This window comes from Bos indicus x Bos taurus, chromosome 6 (assembly GCF_003369695.1).
Source record: "Bos indicus x Bos taurus breed Angus x Brahman F1 hybrid chromosome 6, Bos_hybrid_MaternalHap_v2.0, whole genome shotgun sequence".
Taxonomy (NCBI): Eukaryota; Metazoa; Chordata; class Mammalia; order Artiodactyla; family Bovidae; genus Bos; species Bos indicus x Bos taurus.
The window spans coordinates 104,202,351-104,217,121 of record NC_040081.1 but is presented as its reverse complement, the minus strand read 5'-3'; the positions used below and the strand labels follow the sequence as shown (position 1 = coordinate 104,217,121).

The 14,771-nt window shown below is 39.3% G+C and overlaps 1 protein-coding gene across 2 annotated transcripts in view; it reads right to left on the bottom strand.

The window, feature by feature from the left end:
• STX18 (syntaxin 18) overlaps positions 1-14,771 on the bottom strand; it is a 118,534-nt gene that overhangs the window by 66,222 nt on the left and 37,541 nt on the right. Inside the window, exon 1 of one of the 2 annotated variants that reach the window (XM_027545020.1) lies at positions 7,969-8,079. The exons of the other annotated variant lie outside the window; for it this stretch is intronic. The gene's annotated coding sequence lies outside the window, so the exon portion shown is untranslated. Of the gene's footprint in view, positions 1-7,968; positions 8,080-14,771 lie in introns of those variants that run through there. 2 annotated transcript variants of the gene reach the window in all.

Here is a 14,771-nt window from a genome sequence, read left to right as displayed (position 1 = left end):
AACATTCAGCTTAGGGCACTTTCAATATCTTCATTCAACTTAACTTTTTTGTCTCGTAAAAAAAAGTGGGGGAGGGAAAGTAGTTTCCTTTCCTCTTATTTTGCTCTCAAAATATAAACTCATTTAATGCAAAGCATTCCTGAATCAGGCACGTTTTATACTAAAAGCATATCTAGTCCCAACAGCATTTATATTACATACGAAACATTATTTCTCTCAAAACTTGTCTGAATATTTTATAAGTCTAATTTCACCTTTCTTAATAAAGTGAAGACATTTTACTATGTAAGACCTTCTTAAAAATTTTTAGTAAATGAAAATACCAAAAGAATGGATACTACAATACTAAAGTCGAAGGAAGATAAGTATTAATTCATTTACTTGGAAAGGTGAAGCGTTTTTCTTTAAGTGTCCCTACTATAGATTTTGCACTATATTTATTAAAATATGACAAATCTTTAACCTGGGAACAATTTACCAGTTAACATTATCTATTGAAAGAGGAAGTCTACTTTGGATAAGTAAAACACTGGAAACTATTTGTGCTGCCCTTGTTTAAAGTTGCTCAGAAAACTGGGCTATGTACTTTTAAAAATAATCATTAAAAAGAGCCTAAAGAGTAACTGTGATACAGTTAATCCACAAGCCATTGAGGCCACTTAATTCTAGAGACAGAAGTCTGTCTCTCAAGGGGGGATCTAAGACATCCATACAGTAATACACATTAAAGGTAATGAAACTATAAAGACATACTTCCCAATAGAATGAACATATTTTAAAGTCTGTATGACCGGCAATAGAAAAGTTTTGATTTTTTTTTTTTAACCGTTAAAAAAAAATATCCAGACAAGAGAATCTGGTTTTGAAGTATGTCACACCTCAGTTCCCCAACCACGAATCCCAGTTCATTTTTTAAAATGAGGTCTATTTCCTGTAATTTTAGATATTTTAGAGTACAATTATTTTACATTTTTATGATGCCTTTGGGGTATCATTACAAATATTTTTATACGTTTAAACTTAGGAAAGTAAAATTAAGTAATAGCTTCTCTTAAAGGGAGCTGTCAACTCTCTCCTGAACAAAAATCTTTGTTTTAAAGCAATCTAGAGATTTATATCCCCAGTAACCATAGAAATTAATCTTAAGCTTTAGGGAAAAAAAAAACTGCATAAAATGCTCTTTAATTAAAATCAGAGCTCTGCTCTTAGAAATAAGGACCCTCTTTTAAAAGGAAAGAACTTTCCACAGAGTAGAATTGTTTTTACTCAAGGTGGCACTCTTTGTGATAAATTAATCAAACATGTTTAACTGACTCATGAATCTGTGTGCACAGAAAATTAAACACTTTGTTGGAAAGGAAAGGATTTGCCGAAAACTTTCAGCTAAGAAGAGAAAGTGAAACACATAGGATCCAAACAGTATTTGTAGATTATCTAAGTGTGAGCAGGAAAAGAGACAGCAGAGCAAAAGAATTTAACAATAACAATTAGGAGAATCACTCAGAGCGGAACTCAACTTTGTTTTCATAAGGAAACTGAAAGTATCATTTATGGTGCCTTAATATGAAGATCTGTCAACACATCATAACTCAAATTTCACTCTTGTGAGCACGATCACTTTCTATTTCACACGTGCTAAAATAGAGACGCGTTCTGAATTCTGCTTATCACACACAACCAAGAAGTTTCTTTCAGTTTTAGAAACCAGTCAGGGGTGCCTCGGGGAGTCGGCAATGCTCTTCCAAGCACTTTCTTCCTGAGTGGTCTGAAAGAATGCGTGCGTTTGAGGATGGGAAAGGCAAACTCCTCAAACATTTTTAAAGCGTCAGAGTTTTCAAGGCTTATGAAATTCAGGTTTTGATGAAGGCTGTGCACAACCAAATCTGATTAACTTTCATGAGATTTACATTTTATAGTTTCGGGTTTTTCTCTGTATAATGAATCATTTTAAAAGCTAAGCCACATTGTTTCCATTACATTTTCAAAAATCCACCCATTTGGACTTTTCTAAAAAAGAAGACAAAGACAAAAAAGGATCAGAGCTTCATATAGAATCAGGAAACAAAGATACTGATTATCATGTCAAAAAATAAACATTAAATACTTGTAAAGTGCTCATACAGTATATTGTAAATCCTAAGTAAAGTCCAAACTACAAATGTTTCTGCTTTTAGACAACCGAAGTCTTTGAAGAGGCCTGAAATAGGTGTTTTTCTGCATGAGTTTCGGCACTGCTAAGAATGCTAAACATTTATCACCATCTTCTCTAAGCAAACCCACTTTTTGGAAAAGACACAGGCATTTCCTCTCTGCACTGTCCACGGCTAATTTCAGGGTCCTACAAAGAAAAACTTTCCCAAGCATTTAAGGGAATCAAGACCTCTTGGCGTATGTAGTAAGCTGCAAAACAGGACAGAAAAAGATGAGGAAATGTAAATGATTTGACACCACAGTGTGCTCACCTTGGTTGTTCCAAAAACTATCCCAACAACAACAACAACAACAACAACAAATGTGTTTTTGCAGGAGGTGGAGGGGGAGATGACAGGAGTCAAGAATTTGAGTTCAGATACTAGAAAATGACACATCTTATTATCTTCGTATCTTCACTACAGGCTGGATACTTCCCTAGCAATTACGCCCCAACTTAACAAGACATATTATATGTCAGTGAGCTGAAGCACTTTTACTTCAATCTGTAATAATCAACATTAATAGAAAGAGTCTGAGTGAACTCCGGGAGTTGGTGATGGACAGGGAGGCCTGGCATGCTGCGATTTATGGGGTCGCAAAGAGTCGGACACAACTGAGCGACTGAACTGAACTGAAAACATCTATTCTAAGGCATCAATAGGAGATGATATTTATAATGGTTTAAACATTATATCAAAGCATGATGCCGTTTTGAAGCTTTTACAACTTGATGTTGAGTAAAAACAAAATACCAACATTCTATTAGAAGCATACTTGGAATAACTTCATTCCCCTCCAATATCAACCTTATACCTGCAAGAACTGATGAAAGATAAAAGAGCCCCATTTTCCTGGAAAACAGAGGAACTGGAAAGAGGTTCATGGGCTTTCAGCCATTCGCTATTTGCATATTTTTAACTCTTCTCCTTCTTGTTCACAAACATCAAGGTAAATACATACTCTTTCCTTGTACCCCCTTAACCCCATAACCCATGGTGGCTTGTTTAGGACTTTATCCAACAGGCAAAGCCTTCCCCTGGGGTCAGGTGCTGGAGGCCGGGGAGTTGCTCTGAGAGCTCCGTAACATACACGAGAGTGCACTGAGGCGACAGTGCAAACACTAGGAAGCAGAGGTGATGCCAGTCACAGTGGTAAGACAGCGTTTGGACGGCATCTGGGCTCACAGTGTGCCCCTGGTCCAGTCCTTTCTTTACGCTTCCATTTCCTCACTTGTATTTCACATGAAGGGGCTGCATTCCCTGATCCCGAAGGTCTATTTGAGCTCCAAAAACTTCATGACTTCTTGCATTTGACTGAAAGCTGAACAGCACATTTTCAAGTGATTTTTCCTATTCAAACTGTGCTTACTTTACAAAGAAATAATTCAGCATTTATTTCTGATTTCCTACTACAGGGCTTCCCTAGTAGCTCAGATGGTAAAGAATCTGCCCGCAATGCGGGAGACCTGGGTTCGATCCCTGGGTTGGGAAGATACCCTGGAGGAGGGAATGGCAACCCACTCCAGTCTTCTTGCCTGGAGAATCCCATGGACCCAGGAGTCTGGCGGGCTACAGTCCATGGGGTGGCCAAGAGTCAGACACAGCTGAGCGACTAAGCGCAGCACAGCACTACAGGACAGAGCATAGTCCGTATTTTCACATATCTCATTTCATCTTTACAGAAGTCTTCTAATAGTACCACCTTTACAATTTTAGAGGTAACAAAACTGAGGCTCTGATATACTAGAGCTGGCCAAATTAGATCCACCCAGTTAACTATCCACACTCTTGCCATACATCCTGGGATCTCCCCCAATGTGGTAAAAGTGATAAATAAAGTGATGTGATGAAGTGGTAACAGTACGTGGAAGCATCCACTGAGGGTTAACACTCAAGTCCTGTGTATGTCTGTAACACTGTGCTGGGCACCAGACAAGATATACACAGGGAGAAAGGATGTCCCTGTCCCCGTGGGCCTTACCTTACAGAGTCAAACCATAGAGCTCTATGCCCATCATTGTAAAAGGCCACTAAAAACCCTACTAAGTGTTAGTCAGTCGTGTCCGACTCTTTCTGACCCCATGGATTGTGGCTCTGCCAGGCTCCTCCGTCCATGGGATTCTCCCGGCAAAAATACTGGAGTGGGTAGCCATTCTCTTCTCCAGGGGATCTTCCTGACCCAGGGATCGAACCCAGGTCTCCCGCATTGCAGGCAGATTCTTTACCATCTATACGTCATGAAAAGGGGAAAAGGAAAGAGCCTAGTAGATTAGAAAAACAGGGAGAGTGATCTTTTTTTCTATAAAAGGGAGAAGATGGAAGATTTGATTGGGTCTCCGGAAGGGCCAGGTAAAATGTCTCTCTCTGCCCCCGGCCCTCTTGGCAAGCTCTGCAGATAAGTCTAACGGACAAGCAGGCTAAGAACCAGCAACGAAGAGGGGGCACTGGTGAGCAGAGTCTGCACGCAGACTGCCTGGATCCAATACTGGCTCTGACAGTCACCATGGGGAGGCTCTGCCCAGATTACTTAACCTATCTTTGCCTCAGTTTCTCCTTTTGTAAAAATGGGAAAAATAATAGTATTAGTACACACCACACACATGAGAGTGAAATGCATTATTTTTTGCTCAGAAAAGAACCTGGCATATGAGAAGGACTATGCAAAGACTTGGAGAAGGAAATGGCACCCTACTCCAGTGTTCTTGCCTGGAGAATCCCAGGGATGGGGGAGCCTGGTGGGCTGCCGTCTATGGGGTCGCAGAGAGTCGGACACGACTGAAGCAACTTAGTAGTAGTAATAGTATGCAAAAAAGGCCTTTAATGCCCAGTGAAGGAACTTCTGGAACCCAACAGGGTTAAGATTCTCTCATACTGCCAAGGCAAATTAGCTTGTATCTGAGAGGACCTAATAACGCCTGGAAGAACCAAGACACAGAAATGAATTCCATAAAACCAGCAATTGAGTCAGCACAGGGCTGTGGCGGTTTCTGAGGACTGAGGTAGGGTCTGCCATCCCAGATACAGGACCGAGAAGGCTGGCAAGGGGAGTGGATGATCACAGATGTGCAAGTGGACCACTCACTGCCCTGGCGCCCCCTCAGGCTCCCCAGAGCCAGGGGAGCCACAAGGTCGACAAGACCCCTCCAACCCCCGCCCCCAGTACCTGCCCCAGAAGGACAGCTCAGAGAGGCTTTCGGAGGGCGTGACCTCTGATTTAGCTCCCAGGGGCTCAGGCCGAATTCCCGGGATTACTGCACAATATGCCAATAAAGAGCACAGACTTCCAGTTTCTAAGATGTTTATAATGAACCATCAGTGCAGAAAAACTGGGGCACCGCAGGGGATGAGTAGGACCAAGGAAAACCAGAAAAAGCTACATCGCCGTTCAACTCACGCAGTGTTGGCCAACCAGCCCCCGGACCTATGAAGGGCATCTTATGATTCAGAAACATCAACCGGTGTCAAGACACCCATCACACACTCACTAGTGTCCATACAGCGCTCCACACCAGGCATGGTTTGATTCTACAGATGTTAGCTCACTTAACTCTCCTTAATCTATGAAGTGAAGAGTAGTATCATCCCTATTTTACACATGAGGAAAAGGAGGGGGGCAGCAAGGTTGAACACTGTGCCCATGGTCACTTGGCTAATAGCATAACAAGATTAAAACCTGGGTAATGTGGCTCCAGAACCTTTGCTCTTAACTAACATCTATACTCCCTATTTGTTAGAATTTGTAAGATCTGTCAATCAGAAATGAACACCAGCCCTCAGCATCACCCTGTCATAGATAGCTTCCTGAGATACATCTATTATACCTAGAACAAAATGTGTATTGTGCCTGCTGAGTTAAACGAAGACTAACTTTATCTTCTAAGACACAAGAGCATAAGGAGACAACATGGTGTGGTCTGAACTGAACTAATGCTATGGTCAGGAAAAACTACTCCTAGGTGTTCACATCTGAGGGTCTATGCTGCTGCCAAGTCACTTCAGTCGTGTCCGACTCTGTGCGACCCCATAGATGGCAGCCCACCAGGCTCCGCCGTCCCTGGGATTCTCCAGGCAAGAGTGCTAGAGTGGGGTGCCATTTCCTTCTCCAATGCATGAAAGTGAAAAGTGAAAGTGAAGTCGCTCAGTCATGTCCGACTCTGTGCGACCCCACAGATGGCAGCCCACCAGGCTCCTCCATCCATGGGATTCTTCAGGCAAGAGTACTGGAGTGGGGTGCCATCGCCTTCTCCCTGAGGGTCTATGGTATGTGTCAAAGAGAGGTGTGATCACTAGTTGCTGTAAATGAACAGATGTCTTCTACTAATTAAAATAAGTCACATAAAACTTCAGTAACAATATGAACTGGGAAAATCCAACTCAATCACTCTTTTCTATAAAAGGAAAAATCTTGTTCCATAGAACCTCATATTGTTTTCACCACATAAATTTACAACTCATTTATATATGTCTTCCCTAAATTTGCAAGCTTTTTTAGAATGATTTTTCTCTGGAGGGAAGCACTTCTGGGTTTGGGGGGGTGGGGCAAAAAGCAAATAGATCTGAAGCCACTTTTCAACTTCTCTGCAAAATAATACTGGAAAATAAACCCATTAACAGCAATAAACCCCAAATAATGAATGATACTATTACTGCCAATATATCGGAAAGGTCTCCCTACTAGACTTGCTCTATTCTGAAGCACTTAATCTCATCCTTTTTTTGGGGTGTGGGGGGTGGGGAGTGGGCAGTATCTTCGGTCCCCAGTACAGGGACTGACACAGTCCCGGTATCACACAGACATCTAGTAAATTGCTAAATAAATGTAAGCTTATGTGTCTGGACTATTTAAATCACTGGCCCAATCCATTATCAAAGACTTCCTAGCCTTTCCAAGAAAAATAGTTCTGTGATAGCAGCTCACTGGTACATGATGCTGTTGTTAGGACGAAACAATCAGGTAATACACAGTCAGTCAGAACATTTAGGAAGGATACTAAGAACAACTTGTTCATATCCATACAGGTATAGATTAGTACTCCAAAATATGCGGCAAATAGCAAAACAGCTTAAGTTTAAAGAAAAAGATCTATGTTTCACACCAGATGGAAAAAAAAGGAGAGAGAAAAAGATAATGGTCAATCAGAAACACAAAGCGCTGGAAAGACTGCGAGACGTCCTTCTCTGAAGGCCTTTAAGAAAAGACACTCATCAAAGGGCTTCAGGTTATTTTTGCAAAAGACAGAAAGCTCACCAAGGCACCTTATTCCAGCTCTAGAATTCCTTGGCTATTGCAAATGTGGCAAAGTAGACAACTAGGCCGAACAGGCAAATGAGGGGAACAAAAGGTGCCACTTCTTGGCAGGAGAATAACAATTTGAGGCTATCATGAACTTACATACAACAAACATCTAAAAAATTAATCCCAGAGCCTAACAAACTTTCCTTAAGAGATCTGTTCTTTTAAATTAAAAACAGTAGCTTTATTAATGCTCAACCCATTGCGAATTTGAAACACAACTCTAAGCCATACCTTGTGGACTGGAAAGCCATAATTGTAATGTGGAATGAGACCAACTGAAATCAGTATAAGAAATTTGAAGTAAGTAAATACTTTTCTTCCCCTCCTAGGGGGGTTAGTACGAAACGTATGAAATTACAGTAGTAAGAAATTATTAATTTTAAATTATAAAGTGGAATCGAAGACTTTAAAATATTCATAGATTTTTTTCAAAGAAGTTTGGAAGCAAAGAAAGCCATACCATGCCTTAGGAAAGCTCACCTTTCAGAAAAACAGCATTTAATTTGCCCTGCTGCTTGACTATGTTACACACAAAGCCACAGCAACATGGATCCCACCAAGACATGCACTGATTATAAAGTGGTGTTTTCAAGTTCACAGGTATTAAACTGACTGGCTTCTCCACAAACATGCATTATTTAATAGCTAATCCCATTTAATTATTAAACCTGAACCAGGTAAGAACAGGAACTGTGTCAAGTTACCTGTATACCACAAGACTCTGGCAGAGAGAGTTAGGAACATTTCAACAATCACTGGGCAAAGAATCACTAGCAGTAGAATGTTACCTTCAAGTCAGAAGAACTAACTAGTGGGCACTCAAAAATGTTTGCTAATGAAAGAATAAAGGAATGTTCGTTCGATAGGGGAAATTGCTTTTCAAATTTTTTTCCAAATAAAATGACTGCTGATTAAAACAGCAGTTACTTGTGGATTCCACCCCATTGCCCACATTCCAGATGGGTCACTCCCCCTGCCATTAGGATTCGAGCCACGGGGATGAGGGTGGGGCAGCTGTATGTGACTTAACACAGCACAAGCCCCAGAGACTGTCAATGAGCCTGACCTTGGTGGGATTTTAAACTGGGGTTTTCCAACCCTTGGCATTTGAAAAAAAAATTTGCCTCTTCAACTACATTTTAAACTCCTTTTTTTTATAATCTTATTCTCTGCTAATCATGGAGTGGGTGAAATAAGTAAAATAAAAAGAAAATAAAATCAACTCATCATCACCTAGAAATACAAACTCTTTTGCCACTTTGACATATGATCCATTTTATACACAAATTTCCTTTACGTAAGGAATCATATTATATATGCAATCTTATATTCTACTGATTTCCAATGACACTACAAATAAGCACTTTACCACATAGTTAAAAAATCTTCTAAAAATTACTTCGATGACTATATAACATTTCATTGTTTAAATTTACCATAATCTATTTCTCTACCACTGGATAACTGAACTGCTCCTTCTGATTTTCCACAGGATAAATTATGCTGTAAAGAACATCTTTCTGCTAAACCATACCAGGCTATTTTTGTACAGTGAATCTTTATCTGATTTTGTAATTCCTTAAGACAAAGTCTTAAAAGAGGAACCGTGAGCTTGACAGTTACAAAATCTTTTAAAATCTTGAGGGATCTTGCCAAATGGCTTCCCAGACAGGGAAAGGAGTTACTGGCCTCACGTGGCACCCCAGCCTAGGCTAGGCGCACAGCAGTCCTCCAGCAGGCCTGCCGGGACTCCCCTCCCTCGGTCCCCTTGTTCAGAACGACTGCCTTTAGAACACTAAACAACACGTTTATCTTAATATCATTAAACCCGATTTCTTCTGCCTCAAGTCAGTGATCATTTTCTATATACAGGGCAAAATAAGACCTTGGTTTCCTCATCTAGAAACTACAGAGTCAAGACTAACCCATCTGTAAGGTGCTTGCTGAGCACCAACAATTCTTATTTTGCAGTTCTTATCTGTCCCTAGGCAGACACCATGTGTGTAGGTTCACGGGACACGAGAGAAGAATAAAACGTAACCTACTCACTTAAAGCTGTTCAGCTGTTGTTCAACCTTGTTTCTCTTGGAGCAAATCATGAACAATAACGCTGCAAATTGGAAATACTTATATACAATTGCCATACTGTTTTAGAAAAAGAAAGATAACATTCACTTCTGTTATTTAAATACATAACCTAGTTTTTGATTTTCAATTCAGGCTCCATAAAACAAGATGCCAACAGCTGGAAATTCTGATTCAAAATTATGACTTCACAGAAAACCAGATGCTATAGCAAAGATAAGGTTTCCTGGAGAAGTGTAGCATTTTAAGAGGCAATCGAAAATCTGTATTAGATTTTCTGCAGAAAAGCAGAAACCTCCAGGATACTAAGCATTAAGAATCTGCACATTAACAGAAAGGTGAAGCTGCCAATCTGCGGTTCTTATTTCTCAGCAGCAATATAGCCTATTTGCATGTTGCAGGCACACAGACCTCTATTGCCCTATAGGTGTAATATGCCTAAAAGCATCTCCCAGATACCTCAAAACCACTGCAGGTAAAAAGAAAACAAATGACAATTACTTTTTTTCTAAGCTTTGAAAATTACATTAGGATAAAAAGTACCGCAAAAAATTATTTCCATGGAGAATTCAAGCAGAACCTTATTACTTGAAGAACAGTAAAAGTTTCTTTTAACAACAGTGTAATTGGGAAAACGGAGAAAAAGGATTTAAGGTAAGTGGTATAATCATTGTTAGCAAGACAGCTACTGAGTCAAAAACTTTACTTGTAAAAGAACATTTTATTCTTGAAAATTAATAATGAGTTCCAAAGCATACAATACTATTCAGGAATAAAAACATTTTCCCTTTGTGTCTTTTCAAAGAAAATATAAAAGATGAGCAAGTTCAGATTTTACACAAAAATTTTACATGAAAAAAAAATTTTTTTTTTCTGGATCAGTGAGAAAATATATATTAAGTTCTTCTTGATAGGAGTTCTGAGTTGAGAAGATGGGGGCTGGTTCTTTGCCTCACGAATCCTGAAGCAATAGTCCACGTGGCAGACGGATGGATACTAGGAAACACAGGATGGACTTCTAAGGGGTATCAGGCACACATAATTTTAAGGAAGTCGATTTCTAGAGTTCGACATCTATGTATACTCTTTTCTGAAGCGACTCTTCCTGCGAACCTGTTGCTGATCCACATCCTGCTGGTCTACTTTCCCACAAGCCCTTCACAAGGACCTTTTCCGCTTCTTAAAGTCAGAGCTCCACCACACCTGAAGCTTATTATGGTGCATAGGCCTAGACATAAAAACTTCTAACAAAGGGACACTTAGAAATCCTGGGAATGACGTTTATGACTGAACAACAAACCCTTCCACAAGCTTGGGGGTTGGCGGGAGGGGACGGTTTCCAACATTCCCCACTCAACAAAATTAACAGAGGATCTAACTCAGTTTTCATCTGGCAGATCATATTTAAAAGTTTTGATGACAGTTTGGGCTTGTAACGCAGAGGAAGTTCAAACAACAGAGAGGAGTGGCAGTGCGAACACAAAACTCCTTCCATTCGTGTCTGTTATGTGTGCAAACAAGGTTTCCAAGGTTTCTCAGCTCTTATGTCATAAGAAATGAAAACTAAGAATGCAGTTGATATAGAATACTCTTATGATCTAGAAAAAAGTAACATTCATCTACTTGCACATAATCCAGTTTTAAAAAAAATCTGTTTCCTTAAGAGTCTTTTCATGTCAAATAACATATTTTTTTTGTTTTAATATATGCACATTGATAATTACTGCCAAAGTAACTAAACACAGAATAATTCAATACAATAATTCAACAGAGAACAATTACAGCCTTTTGGTTATCACTGGAAATACTTTAAAAATTAAATTTCTACTTGCATACCTATTTCTGTTGCAAAGAAGTAGAAGAGAATGAACAATAAAAGATTTCAGCAATAACCAAGGATAGGATATTATGTAGGGGAAATGAAATGGAGTTTATGAAGAAAAAGAAAGATTGTAAAATTTATGACTATAAAAAGGAATTTTTAGGGATTTCTTTTTCCAACAAATGATGGTGAGCATCATATACAGTATTTAGATTTCATGGGATACATTTAAAAGAGTGACCAAAAGTTTAACTTTAAAATGTCAAGTTTTATAGCATGCTGGAAATTATATCCTTTGCAACTATTTAAAGTTATAAAGAAAAAAAGTGTAGATGTCAGCTTGAAATATATATACAAGGTTGCTTGGCTTTGTCCAAAATTCTTTTAAGGGACAAATAAACAAAAATATTTAAAGGTCATTGGTTTACGGTCGGTATGGTGAACATACTTAATTATAAATAATTAAAGTTTTGTTAAGTAAAAACAGGGACACTATGAGACAGAGACGCCCAGCCTAGACTGGGGCAAGGGGGAGAGGGTTTCTGCCATGAAAGGTAAGCCTCAAGAGGATAAGGGACTGTGTTTGTCTTATTTATTCTTATATTCCCAGAGTCTAGATTGAATGAGCAAAGGCGATGCTTGAACTAGGAAATAAATAAATTAGCCTGGCAAAGAGAGTGGGAGGAAAAGTGCTCGAGACAGAAGGAACAACACCTGTAAAGGTTATAAGGCCGAGGAGAACAGGAAATGTTCAAGGAATCAAGCTGTATCATGACAGGCTTTACAATCTATATTAGAGATTTTTTTTTTTTAAAGAGTATGTATAGAAAGGAAATATTTTAATCAGGTTTACTTTTAATATATTATTATCTCTCCAAAAAAAAAAAAAAAACCTGTTGCTAATCAGTAAGAAGGGGGAACTCATTCATTCATCCATCAAATATTAACTGCATATCTGTTTTATGCCAGATATTTCATGCCAGATATTAAGCACTGAGGGTACAGGAGTAATCAGACAATGAAACCCTGAGAACTTGGAATTCATCAAGAAGTACTGAAGAGAGAAAAAAGACGAGCTAATCAGGAGAGGAAGAGAAAATACTTGCAAACCACATATCTGACAAAGGACTTGCATTCAGAACATATCAAGACCTCTCAATCTTCACACTAAGAAAACAAACAACTCAGTCATAAAATGAGCTCAAGACATGCACAGATTCCTCACTAAAGAAAGCAGATAGGCATATGAAAACTATTCCATATCATTAACTAGGGAAATGCAAATGAGTAGTGAAATATCACTACACACCTATTAAAAGTAGCTAAAATAAAAAATACTGACAATACTAAGTGCTGGTGAGGTTTACATGAACACCTAGACCTCCCACGCTTTGCCGGTGAGAATACAAAAATGTACAGCCACTGTGGGAAAGAAGTTAGCAGTTTATTATTTTTTTAAACAGCTTGTGTGCTCAGTTGCTAAGTCGTGTCTGATTCTTTGTGACCCCACAGACTACAGCCCACCAGGCTCAGACTCTGTCCATGAGATTTCCTACGCAAGAATACTGGAGTGGGTTGCCATTAAACAGCCTTACCAAGATATAATTCATATAGTATACAATTCACTCATTTAAACTGTGCTATTCAATGGTTTCTAGTATATCCACAAGTTGTGCAGCCATCACTTCAATCAATTTTAGAATGTTTTCATCACTCCAAAGATGCGATATCCATCAGCAGGCACTTCCCATATCTACCCAACCTCCCAGCCCCAGACAACCATACTACCTCCTGTCTCTACAGATACGTCTCTTCTGGACATTTCACAGAAATGGAATCATACAACAAGTGGTCCTTTGTGACTGGTTTCTTCCATTAAGCATATTCTCAAGGTTTATCCCTGTTGCAATAAGTATCAGTACATCTCTTTTTACTGCCAAATAATACTGACTGTATAGATATATCAGATTTTATTTACCCATTCCTCAAGTTGATGGACATTTGGGCTATTTTCACTTTTTCCTCATTATGAATAACACTGCTAAGAACATTTGTACACAGGCAGTTTTTTATAACATATAGTTATCATATGACCTAGCAGTCCCACTTCTGGCCATCTGCCCTAGAGAAACAAAAATTTATTCTCACACAAAAACCTATACACAAATATGCAGCAGCTCTATCATAATTGCCAAAAACAGGAAACAACCTCAATGTCCTCAAGAAGTGATGATCATGGTGCCTCCAGATACTGCTGCGCAGCAGTAAAGAAGGAGCTCTGAATAAACACACAGCTTAAAGGAATCTCAAAGGCTTTATATTAAGATTGAAGACTTTGTACTTGAGAAAAGAAGTCAGTATCAAAGGATTACATACTACATGATTCCATTTACATAAAATTCTCAAAAAACCAAAACTACAGCAAGAAAGGACCGGTTATGGCTGGACGGGGTTGGCTACAAAGGGATAACATGAGGGAGATTTTAGAAGTAATTGTTCTGTATTCTGACTAAAATGGTTATACCAAAAGAGAATACATATGTATGTATATATACATTTATGTTGGTAAAACATATATGCATATGTGTATTAAAATTCACAGAGCTGAACAGTTTAAAAGTCAAATTTATTGTATGTTAATATTAAACTAAAATTAAAAAAAGAAGCCAACTAGAAAGATACACAGACTCTCCTAGCACGTTATGCTCCAGTCCCCAAGGTAAGCACTGGTGGCTCAGACGCTAAAGCATCTGCCTGTAGTGCGGGAGACCCGGGTTCCATCCCTGGGTTGGGAAGATCCCCTAGAGAAGGAAAAGGCAGCCCACTCCAGTACTCTTGCCTGGAAAATTCCGTGGACTGAGGAGCCTGGTAGGCTACAGTCCACGGGGTTGCAAAGAGTCAGACACGACTGAGCGACTTCACTTCACTTCACTTCCTGTCTATCAGCCACCATGCCAGAGAGCCGACCACAGAACAAACAACTTTGGCCATCCAAACACAGATACAGAAGTCCAAATGGGGGGTGTTTTTAATTTAAATACTAGCTGGCCTCCCATGACTGCTTGGGAGAATTATGAGTTATCATCAAGTAAATGTGTCACAGCTGCCATGCCTTCTAGACTATAACATGTAGAAATGCTCAAGTGAAAAGCACCTGCTTCTAGGACTTTCAACTTGGGGGTCAAATCCCAAACCACTGTTGTCTTTGTTTTTGTTTTCTGTATGTTCATGGTGTCTTAAGAGTCTGTCATTTGGGTCTCTCCATTCCCCACTGATGCGACTCTGGAAGAAAACTGCCTCTTCTGACTACACGTTCTCATCTCTTTTATGCTACGTAGCCTGTATTTCCCTTCAGATCATCCCAAACATAGCCTCC